Source organism: Rousettus aegyptiacus, unplaced genomic scaffold, assembly GCF_014176215.1.
Source record: "Rousettus aegyptiacus isolate mRouAeg1 unplaced genomic scaffold, mRouAeg1.p scaffold_m13_p_8, whole genome shotgun sequence".
NCBI lineage: Eukaryota > Metazoa > Chordata > Mammalia > Chiroptera > Pteropodidae > Rousettus > Rousettus aegyptiacus.
In genome coordinates this window covers 40952703-40965308 of record NW_023416311.1, presented here as the reverse complement: position 1 = coordinate 40965308, position 12606 = coordinate 40952703, and the positions used below count along the sequence as shown (strand labels likewise).

General features: G+C 40.9%; 1 protein-coding gene across 2 annotated transcripts in view; it reads right to left on the bottom strand.

The window, feature by feature from the left end:
- Nucleotides 1–12606, bottom strand: part of CCDC112 (coiled-coil domain containing 112) — a 196383-nt gene that overhangs the window by 129440 nt on the left and 54337 nt on the right. For both annotated transcript variants that reach the window (XM_016147422.2, XM_016147431.2), the window contains exons 2-3: nt 5226–5318; nt 3719–3813 (exon numbers count right to left, since the gene is read on the bottom strand). The gene's annotated coding sequence lies outside the window, so the exon portion shown is untranslated. The remainder of the gene's footprint in view (nt 1–3718; nt 3814–5225; nt 5319–12606) is intronic.

Here is a 12606-nt window from a genome sequence, read left to right as displayed (position 1 = left end):
CCATCCTGGCACAAAGCAAGCACTATACACATGTTTTCTGTGGTGGTTATCACATTTTAGTAGCAGTGCATTCAAAACCCTTCCTGGCAAGATCAGAGAAACAAGACCTTGCACAGGTGACTGCCTAACTAACTCCCTCCACAGCCCTTCCAAATAAAGGGGTGGTTCGTGTCAGAAAGAGGAAAATATAACTCTGACCCGATACCTCAGCGCACTAGAGCAACCCTGGCCAAGACCAGCCAATGATCTGATGTGGCTTTTGAGAGTGACTTGTAGGTAAGGGCTGTCCCCTTGCCTGGGGCCAGCATAGAACACCAGCCAGTTCATCAGCTGCTGCCCTGACTCAGCACAGGCTTGTGTTGAGTACATCTGGCTGTGACCACCTCCTTTGCAGGACATTATGCTCTGTAGTTTCCAGGTAAAGCCTTCAAGAAAAAGGAAGATTGCATCTTCTAATTGTGTCTGTTGTCTTTTTTGGTAAAGTATTTCCTATATCTTCCTTCCTTCCCATCAAGATGAATCTCTGGAGATTTGAGCATGCATGCATACATGCATGCATGCATTCATTCTCACATTTAACAAATAATTATTAAGCACCTATTGTGTATCAGGCACTGAGCTAGACTGCAGGAGTACAAACTGAAAAAGCCAGACAAATCTCTGCTGGCATGAGGCTCATACTTTAATGGAGGAACCAGATAATAAAGAAGTACACAAAGAAGTAAACAAGTGAGATATAAAGTCTGATCATTGCTCTAAATGAAACAAGACGACATTATAGAAGGGAACTGGAGGAGTCTCTTTGACTTAGATGGGTAGTTTTGGAAGGGCTCTTTAAAAAGGTAATTTTTGAGTTTAGGCTTAAGAAATGAGAGTGTGCAGCCTCTTAAAAATCTAGGGAAGAGAATTCTTAGCAACATGGACACAAAAAGCAAGGACACTGAGGTGAGAAAGGGTTTACTGTGTCTCAGGTCCAAGGTTGAATATGTAGAGAAGAAAGGTTTGTGATAAGGTTCAAGTCTAGGCAGGAGGCAGATCCTGCAAGACAAACTCACTTGGAAACCCAACTTAAACTAAAAATGGAATTTATTGACTCAACTGACAAGTAGAGGCATGGCATGTGGTTATGCTGGGCTCAAAGAGAGTCAACAGGATTTGGTCTTTATCTCTTAGTCTCCTTTGTTCTGAGTGGGCTTTTGCTATAGGTTGAGTTGGGTTCCTATAGCTCAAGGTATACATCACCTTTAGAGCCAGAAATTCTCAATGTTCTAGCAAATGACCTGGGCTCCAGTTTTATGGATCAACTCAGGATATATGTTCATCTCTGAGCCAATTGCTGTGACATAAGAAAAGAGTATTGTTCCTGCTGGTATTACATGCCAACTCCTGACACAGGGAGTAGAGTCAGCTTGTCCAGGACACTTGCAGTAAGAATCAAGGAGAGAGTAACTCCCTAAAGAAAACTGGAGAAGCAGCTATCAGAAGAAGGTGCAGCAATGCTGGGCAGGCATGGGGGTGGGGCGGGGGAAGTACCCACAAAGCAGGAATTGGAATTTTATGCTAAGAGCACTGGGAAGCTATCAAAGGGTTTTAAGCAGGAGAGTAATCTGCTGGCATTTGATCTGATAACAGTTCAAAGAGGTTATTTTAACTGCTGGGTAGAGAAAGGACTGCAGAGATCTAAGCTTGGAAGGATCGAAATCAGGGGGCTATTACAGAATGACAGGCAGGAGAAGTTGGTGCCTTGGACGTAGGGACTTGAGTGATCGCGCTAGGAGTCAGAGAAATGTGGACAGATTTGAGATTCTTTGTAGAAGTTTACATCTACTGCAGATGGAGTAGAAGTGGGGAAATTAAAGTGAAAGAAGTCAAGCATAATTCCCAAGGTTTTGGCTGGATCAGCTAGGTGATCATGATGCCATTTATCAAGAGGAGGGTAGAAGCCAAGAGTTTCTTTGTGAGTGTGTTCAGTTTGAGATTCCTGTGGGATTATCAAAAGGAGAGGCTGAGTACGTGCTTGGACGAACAAGTCTGAAACAGAAGTAAGGTCTGTGCTGGAGTTACAAATCCAGGAATCATTAGCACATAAATATTATTTAAACATGAAAGACTGAATGAGATCATCCAATGGGAGCATGTTGATAGAGAAAATAATGGGAGCATTCATCCTACTTCCCCAGCAGATTTTCCACTCTGCCCAAACTGGTTTACTTAGGTTCTAGGCAAATATGGGCTCTCCCATCTCCTGGAAGTGTGTGTGTGCGTGCGTGTGCGCGTGTGTGTGCATGTGCGCATGTGCCGTTCACTTTGCCTGCAATGACTTCTGCTCTCTCCTCTGTAGCCCTGAATAAAGATCAGCTCAAATCTAACCTCCTCAGCAATCCTCACCTCATCAGCTACATTGCAAATGTCAGCCTCTTTGCTTCCTATAACTTCCACTGTCTATTCACTGCATATTTGGCATTTACAAACCATTGTTCTGTGTATATGTCGCATTTCTCCCAAATAGATTATAAGCTCTTAGAAGGCAGCCTGCAAGCCTTTTTGCTTCCAACACCTGGCAGATTGCCCAGAAAAGAGTTAAAACTAGGATCTGTTAATCAATGACAACCTTCACTCATACTTTGATTTGGTAGTTTTTGTTCCAGTGGCTGGGAATTCATCTTAAACTCTTGAGCCATTTGGCGAGACAGTGGCTCAGCAAGGGTGTCCCAATCAGCTCCCTGAGAATGAGGCAGCAATTGTCCAATGCTTTAAAATAGTTATGGCAAATAAATGCTTGTGGCAAATAAAGAGGATATGACTCAATCCATATTGAAAAGATGAAAGTAGTTTCCCACAGAGGAAAACCAATTAAATGAACACCTATGAACCATTTCAACTATTTCTGCATCTGTTCTTGAATAATAGTCCACTTCACTGGAACACATCTCAGTGTGTTCGGGTCTGCTGAACACTCCCTCCTCCCTTCCCAGCCCAGGTTTCATAACTTACATTTTATAGTCATTCCAAAATGATTCATTCAAAATGAATCAAGGTGGTTAAAATGGATTCCCAAGCTCCAGACAGCTCACTCAGTACCAGGAATTCTGGAGAGCCCCATATTTTCTTTTTATTTTTGGTTGAACTATGAAAGACCTCTCCACGCCACCTCTTCCCCCAAACTTCCCCTAAGCTCTCCAGCTGTATTTGCCTCGGCCTGGAATTCTAATAGTCTCCAGGGCTTTTAGGTGTTCTCCATTTGGGCTCCCCTCGCTCGGCTACACATAACAGAGTTCTTCAATTAAACAAATCACCCTTAAATACTCAAATTCTCTTTAAAGCTACAGCTAGCATACCCACATGTTTGTGGGCTCCAGTGACTGTGAAACAGTGAATAAAATTTAGCAGGTCAGATTTAGTTTTCCAAAGAGAGTTTTTGCTGCTGATTGAGTCACATCTGCCTGTTTTCCAGAGGTCATTTGATTCATGATTCACTTCAAAACTAGTATGACTCGAGTCTGCCAGTTCAATGTGACCCTTTGCCTCCAAGACCTTCAGCTGCACTGAGTTCCAAGGGCTCAGCCTGCAGATGCTGTGCAGTGGAAAAGGACCCAAGCTGGAACATGCTCTCTGGATTTACCACATAAAATTACTGTGTGATCCCCAGCTAGTTAACTTGATACTGTTTCCTTGTGCAAAAAGTGAAGAGTAAAAACACTTAGAAGTACAGGCTTACCTTGGAGATACTGCAGGTTTGGTTCCGGGCCACCACGATAAAGTGAGTATTACAATAAAGGAAGTTGTAATCTTTTTGCTGGTGGAGGGTCTTGTCTTCAATTCGAAAAAAAAAAAAAAAAAAAAAAAAAAAAACAGCATCTGTGAAGCACAATAAAGCAAAGTGCAATAAAACAAAGAATGCCCATATCGTGAGGATGAAATGAGATAGCATGAAGTGCTTGGAATCAAATTTTGCATCTAAGTAGGGGCTCAGCAAATATTGGGTTGAACCATATGAAATTGCAATCTGTGTAAGTACAAAATGGCCAAATATTGACAATTTCATGTGGTTCAGCCTGCCTTAGCCAGCTACTCAAGCGTCAAGGAGATCAGTGTCCAATTGGCTGGGCTGGATACAGAAGAGGTGTTCCACTTACAGGTGGAGCCTCAGAGCTGACTTCTATTTAAATCATCAGAGAATCAAGGAATGCCAGTACCCTACTAGGCACTGTCAGTGCTGAGAGATTTTCTTGATTCTGAGCTCCTTAGTTAAGAAAAGCTAATTTAAAAGCTAGGATAACAATGTAGTTAGGAGTCTATAAGACTCTGAGGAGAGATTTCCTGGGATCAAACTCCAGCTTTGCTACCCACCAGCTCTGTGACCTTGAGCAAGTCTGTTAAAGAGTCTCAGTTTTCTCCTCCATGATGCAAGGTAATACAAGGTTGTCGTCAGGACTGAATAAGTTAATGAATGTATGTAAAATTCTTAGAACACTGAAGTGTTAGTTATCATTAACTTGACTGAAAATAGGTGGTGTGGCCTGACACGAGGCTCGTGGACCCAAATCAGAACCTCAGCCATGGAAAGTCAGTCGCTTGTTCTTGAGCAGCTCCAATGTAGCAGCTGGGATACCTCTTGGGAAATCAAGGATGATGGATGTCACCACCCAGGAGAGCTCAGTGAGGGTCCTCCCAGCCAACGGCACTACCTTCTTCCTTCTGGTGCTTCAAGGGAAGGGCAGAGAACTTTACAGTTATCCAGAGCAGAAGTGACTCATGCACACCATGCAGAACCCAAAGAAAAAGAGATTGCAGGAGATGAAAAGGAAGAGGGTTGCAACTGCCCCACACCTAGAAGGAGCATACACTGTTAGTTCTGGTGGGGAGTGAAAGCATTATTTGAAGTCATCATTTATTTAGAAACTCAAATTAATTAGGACAAAGACATTGTAAGGAAAATGATAATGTCCCATGGGTTTTCCCATCACCACTTTTATGTATATTGTTTGACTATATCCATACACACAAAAAAAACTGTGAGTCTAGTAAGCAAAACCAGCATTCTATTTAAGGATGAGGAACCTTTAGGATCAGGGAGCTTAAAGGACTTACTCAAGCCTACCTGGCCAGTGGGTGATGGAACTGGAATTTGAGCCCCTTAATACCAGGGCCAGCACCAGGCACCAGCCTCACATTTATTGAGCAATTGAATGAACAAATGGGCCATACCTAGAAAATAGACTCACATTCTCACGCTAGTCCAGGTTCTCAGGCCAAAGCTCTGATGTTCACACTTTGTAGAGTCCAAGACCTGTAGCTGGGCAATAATTCAGAGGCATCTAAAGAAGACAAAGGGAAAAGGTTTCAATAAGTTTGTGCTAAAACAGTTTGGGTATAGTACATACGATCAGCATAAAAATTGCCCTTCTCCATAATTCTAATGACAAATGAGACTCCACACCTCTCGGCTGCCATTGTTCATCTGTAAAATAAGGGATAAAATCTGCTATATCAAATGATTTTAAGATATCCCTCCTATATTTACACACACTCAAAGAAGTGTATCATTGCTTAGTAAATGCACCATCTGATTTGCCCCACATCTCATTAGGGACATATCAGGACAGCACTTAAAAATCTCAAGAGGATCTTCTAATGAACATCTTTTCTTCTTGGACCTTTAAAGGAAAGGTAGGGAAATTGAGGCTGGGACTTGAGCAGCCTCAGGCCTTGCTCTGGGCTTTCCTTTCATGTAAAGGATGTTTCTCCTCCATTCTGATGTATGAGATAATTTAATTCCAAGTCAAAGGCCCTCTTCTGTCTAAGAGTTTTTTGGGATTCTGAGATGCTGGAAGGATGAGGGGAGAGGGTGGTTCTCCAAATGAAGCATGCTCAAAGGACCGTAGAGGCTGCAGGCATCACAACTGACTAGAAAATAGATGGGTCCTGTGCTACCTCCTATTAATTGGTGTCCCCTTAATGGCTGGGAAGAACTGTTTCTAAACATAGGAATGCCATGCTGTACAACTTACACAGGGTCTCCTGGTGCTGGTGACAGACAATGCTTGTTCTCAAGACAAAAATATTAGCAGGTTTTATTTGCTTGTCCCTATAGTCATTGATTTTAACCTGTCTATGCTGAGTGGACAAAGTCCTCGGGGTATAAATTAATGTAACTTATCTTTGCTCTCTTGAATCATTTAGAATTTCGTCTTTATTTTTCTGAAATGTTGTCCACAATGTGGAGTAGGATGTGTGTTTGTGTGTTTTCCTGATTCTGCAACTTTAGGAAATTTTATTCTTTCATTTCTTTCTCTTTTCTCTCTGTTCTCTCCTTATGAAACTCTTATTAGAAGGCTGTTGGAATTACTGTATCTGTTTTCCAAGTCACATTAACTCTTCTCTCATACATTTCCTCTTTGTTCTTTTGCACTATGTTCTGGGTCAATTTTTCAGGTCAATCTTTAAACTCACAAATATGCTTTTCATTTATGTCGCTTATGCTCTTCATCAGAGCAATATTTTTAATAATAAAGCCAATGTGAAAAAATTGTAAAAACTTGCAGGTCATAATGATCAAAATAAATGGAGAGACTTATGTTCTTGAATAGGAAGACACAGTAATATAGAATTGACAATTCTCAAATTAACCTATAAATCCAAAATAATCTTAGCAAAACCCCCAAGAGAATTGTGTTTAACAGACAAGCCATCTCGAGTTAATTCAAGCATGTTTTAAGAATGAAGATTTTTATCTCCTCTTCTGCTTGAGGCTCCACTAATTTGATACTAAAAAAAACTACAACAACAAAAAGAAAACAGAAACCTATAAAAGATGAAGAGAATAAAGAAGATGAAATCAGAAAGAGAATTCAATTTTAGAAGACAGAATCAGATAGAGGACAGGTGAGTAATTCAGCATGACAGAGGAAGAAGCAGTGATCTAAGTCACCTGGAGGGGCATGATCGCTAATTACTGAGCCAAGTCACCCCAGTGGAAAATCTGATATGCTCAGCTTTGGAGACAGAAGGTACAATGAAGAGCTGAGTTGAGCTGAGGCGCTAAAAATAGACATTGAAAGTTTGTTTAAGGCGTAGCCATACCCTTCCCTCACCTCACACAGTTAGGCTGCTAATTTCCTGGACCGGTGATAAAAGAGTTAATGGAGAAGACAAACTCAGGGATACACAGATGGAGACAGCAGAGAAGAGGAAGATGAAAGTGTGCAAAAGAAATAGTTGAACTGCACAGTCACCTTTTCTCAAATTGCCCTCCATATGCTGAAAGGCACATACAGAATATTAGAAGATTCTTTTTTGACAAACTAAATGCACTTAAAGAAAAAACTTCCAGTTTTTTGCTTCCTTCCTTTCTCTTTCCTCCCCCCTTCTTTCCTCCCTCCCTCCCTCCCTTCCTTCCTTCCTTCCTTCCTTCCTTCCTTCCTTCCTCCCTTCCTTCCCTCCTTCCTTTCTATTTATGAGCTACCCGGTTAAAAAAAAGCCCACAGGTAAACAAGTCATGTCTACTCACTCAGAGACTCCAAACAATATTTTAGAGACTCACTCTTAAATATGAACAGAGTGCCAAGACTCCCAGACAATTGAGGAAAACCTCTACCAGGAAAGAGAAGGAAGAAGGGGGGAAAATCTAGAGGAAACAAATAGAACAAGATATAAGATTTTTAAATCTACAATCCTTGGGAAATAAGTGAAGTTATTGTATCTTTACATCCAGAAATATAGGTTAGGTAAAAGAATAAATCAAAGAACAAAAAATAAAAATTTTTTCTGGAAGTAAAAATTTAATCAAATGAAAACATTCATTAGAAAGATTGGAAAATAAAGTCTAGGAAATCTTCTAAGAACTAGCACATAAAGATAGCACTAAAAATTAGGCAAGACAATATAAGTAACGTAAAGGATGAATCCAAGAGGCCCACCATCCAACCGAAATGATTTCTTAAAAAAGATACGAGAGAAAATGGAGAGGTGAGAAATATGAAAGTAATATGGCAAACTTTTTTAACAGTAAAACAAAAATCTCCAGATTGAAAACGGCTCCTTTATGCCCAAGAAAATGGATGAAATAAGACCCACATAAAAGTACATAAATTGCGAGATATCAGAGTTGTGAGAAGAAAGAGAAGATCCTAATGGTTCCCAAAACGGGAGTGGTGTGGGGGGTGGGGGAAAGCCATTTGCAAGGAAACAGGTATCAGGTAGAAACAGGATTATTCAAAAGCTACAATGAATGTTAGAGAGATCAATAAGACAGTGCCTTCAAATATTTTAAAGAAAATTAAATTTCAACCTAGACTTCAAATCCCAGCCAAATTATGACTCCAGAGAGTGGATACGATAGTGATATTTTCAGAAGGGTAAGAACTCTAAAATACAACACCTATTTCTTCTTTTAAAAAGCAATTGGAAGACTTACAATTCTCTTAATGGCAGGCTAGACCAACCCTCCCATTGAGGTCAATCAAAACAGTTGTACGGAAAAATATATATATCTAATATACTTATTTATTTATATTTATTTAACTTTATATATTTAAATATACTAATATATTTAATGTATAATTAAATAAATTCATTATAATTTATTAATTGTATAATTAAATATATTAAATATAAACTATACTAAAATATATAATTAAATATATTTAAATATATATATTTATGTTTTAATTTTTCTAAAAAGCATCAAATCACTCATAAGATACTGAAGGATTACCATGTCAAAATTTGGGAGACCATGAGAAGCAATCACTCAAAGCTGCTTTTGTCCAGATCAGGAAGAAACAGCTGCAATATGGAGCTGTGGTATTTGGCAGCCTCACATAAAAGGGCCTGCCAAGTGGAGAGTCTGATAAAAACTCACACACTAAGTTGAAGTCCCTAAGGGCTTTACTCTTAGAGCAGAGCTTCCCAAACCCATCTGCACATTAGAATCACTGGGGAGCTTTTAACAAGACCAAAGCGCAGGCCACCCCATAGACCAATTAAGTCACAGTCTCTGGAGTGGGACACAGGCATCCATATGTTTTGAAACTCCCAGGCAATTCCAAGGTGTAGATGAGTGTGGGAACCACTACTGTGAGAGAGTGAATGGGAAGTAACACTGTCCTCACAAGGGGACTCACTCAGGGAATCTCAAGGCTGGGACTTCAGTTAAGGTGGTCCCAGTGTCAGAAGCAAATGAAAATGTTCTGTAGAGGTATGCGTTTTCATTTTGGCCTCAGATCATTTCTATAAATAAAATTTCAAATGCAATGTCAAGTATAAAGTCTCTATGAGTAAGAACCACGGAGAAAAAAGACAACAGAAACAAACCCACAAAGACATGTAAGTAGATATATCATGTCAACTTTTCTAACACCCTGGGTTCAATAAGGAAATTTTTCTAAGGAAAATTGTGTGCCAAATTAAAGAGGGTAACACTCCTAGGTTAAGATGTGAAATAACTTCAGAGTTTTAAGGCAATAATGTCAATTTTTAAATTGACTCCTGGACTGTAGAGAAACAAAAAATGGAGATGACAAAAATAGCATCCCTATATAAGTTGTAAGAAGTACAAAAAAAAAAAAAAAGATGCGCTGGGAATAATATTTAACTCATTTAATTAAAAATAATTACTACTTGCCCCAATTGTTTTTAAGCCACAATAGTAGGATCCCTTTTTTCTCTCTTTGTAGGGTAGAAACAGATTAATAAAATCAAATTGAAAGCAATAGGAAAAAAATGCTAGAAGAGTTTTTACATTATCTTGGCAAACCCACATGGATATTTGAGACCTTGAGGAACATGGAATCTAAATCTTGACCATTCTGTCTCCCACTTCAGAGTCATTTCTGTCTCTCCCCATCATTTACACAAAGACTTACTGGATGACTGCTTTTTGCCAGGCACTGTGTTGGACCCTGGGGATGTGACAACCTTAAGTTGCTGTTAGCAGAGGGAGTGGGAGAGATAGAACCCACAGGCAATTAAAATTCAGAACTCAAATGCCAGACTGGAGGTATGTGCAGAGTGCAAGGGAGCCTGGAGCTGATACTGCCTCCCTAGGACATCCATTATCTCCCCCAAAGAGAGATGCCTCAGGAAAGAATAGAATAGCAATGAAATCTAAAAGCCTTTTCACTTGTGATAGCAAAGTAAATATTCTGTTAAGATCACTCAGACAGGAAAGAGTGAAGAGTAGACTTAGGCAGGTAAGTAAAGCACCTGGAGCCACGCTGTATTCGCAGATAGCAGATGGTAGAGGGTCCACAGCAGGCCAGCCAGGACCACTGCTCCAAGGCCCTTCCTCCTCACCTGGCCCCTGGCCTCTGCTCCTGTCTGCACCAGCCCGCTAGTGCTGCTCTCATCCTTGTCCTGCTGCCTCCAGGGAGGATGATGTAGCACTGTGCACAGCTCTGCTCTGCTGGAGACACCCCTGCACACCACCCCCTACTGCTCCCAGCACTCAGCCCTCAAGGGAGGGGACACTTCTTTCTTCCTGGTGTTTTCTACCCCAGCCCCAGCCTTCCCTTCATTCCCCACACACAACAAATCTCCAGGCAGTATCATTTAAAGAATCGGCATGTATAAATCCAAGATAATGTACTGCAAATACAATTCAAGGAACAACTTACAAGTTCCAAGACTCAGATCTGCGCTCAGTGTCCCTATGTTCCTCTTCCTCTCAGTGCCCAGCATGCCACCATTATGGCCAGGAAGCGCTCCAGGACTCTTCGGAGCCCTGGGAGGCAGTATTTTCTCTTATTTCACCTCTGAGTGCCCTAGGAGATGGATGACTGTCAGTCCTGGTTCATACTTTATGTTCCTGTATAATTATTACTAGTTCCTCATTCCACTCCCTAATAGCTCTAGTTTGGATGTTAAGTTACACAGCCACCATCCCTAGTAATAACCTACTCTAAGAAGATTGACAGTGAGAATGCCTATTCCTTTCAGGGAAACCCCACCCCCAGTACCAAGGAAATGATGGGGCCCTGCGGGACCCAACAACAGTCAGATGCCAATTGTCTTCAAGCTCATTCACCAAAGTCTGATTCATACAGTCTTACATAATATCATGCATAGGACATCAGTCCAAACCAGGTTGCATTATGACAACCTGGTCTCTTTCAGTCACACTTCCAGTAAGAGGTCAGTCCACTGCTAATTAGGAGTTCAAATGAAGTTCAAGTCCAGCCTTGTTACACACCAGTCAGACAATCAATTCACCTATCACGGGACAGTTTGTACAGCGTGGTTCACCTCCAATGACAGGAGCCCCATGTGTTAAATGACTAAGCAATTTTAGTTGATATACAAGCAACTAAATATACAAATTAACCTTAGACCTAACTACTAACTTTATTTGGAGAGGGAGGCAAATATCAGCTCAGAAGTAAGACTCTGTCTGCAACACCTGGTGTATATGGCCATATCCAAAAGCTATCTGATAAGCTAGCTTATGCTGCTTACTTGGAGGTGATGCACATCAGATCCAGGAGGAAACTGGGCCTTGGCATTCCCCATTCACCCTTCAACCGAATTAATTTGAATCAGTATGTGTCAAGCGGGAGTTGTAAAAAGCAGGCCCAGGTGCCCAGCTGCTGTGGGGTCTATTTGCCATGCTTTTTTTCTATTCACTCTCATTTCAATGTTTATGTTGCAACTGCTTGCAAGGCTCTGCTTGCAAAGCCTCCTAGTATAGGAGACAATTATTGGACAAAGGAACATCAGTTATGCCTGAGCTGCCCAAGTGCCTCGCAGGCTGTGTGTGGCTAAGTTTTCAAGACAACCCCGCACTCAGCTAATACCAGATTTAAAATCTGTAATGCCAGCCTAGGGTGGTACCCTGTGGGTGTGAAACACTCCAACTTTCCCCATATGTCTAAAGCTATATGGAGTTTCTTGTCATCTATATCGAGTCAGAAAATTTAGACCCGAGTTCCAATTCTAGCATTTCTTCTAAATAGCTCACATCTACTCTCTAGGCCTCAGTATCCCTAATTTGAAAATACAATGGTTTGGGAAGCCACTGACATCCCTTCCTGCTCTGACATTCTGTGGGACTGCACTTCTAGCGTCAATTGTCATCTGGTTGATGGACCTCAGAAAATATTCTCTTAGGACCATGGTTTCCTTCTTTGCAAAGTGGTACAAACAGCAAGTGCCTCACAAGAAGGTTGTGTGTTTTAACTGGGTGACTATATACAGAAACATGAAGCAAACGAGTACATACAGCAAAAACTCTATAACTGTCTCCCCAATTCTCCCATCTATGAAAGCTGAATAATACTTGCCAGGCTACCTTGTGAAAATTTAAATGAGCTTTTTGGAAAGAGATGGAGAGTGCTTGGAATTAAGAAATGCATATGTAAATGACAGGAATTATTATAATGCAAAATGGACGAAAGTCAGAGTTTAAGACAGAGCAGTAGCAGATTTGATATGCTTGATTAAATTATTAAGCAAACTAAATCCATAAATAGAGACATATGCTTAAACCCTTGGATTTATCTCAGATGAGGTTTAAAGGGGGAAGGCAAAGGAGGAACTTCAGATGGTTCCTGGGCCCAGAACCCAGGCCATGGGGCATGAGGAAGATGGCGGGGAAGGCCGATGGCGACG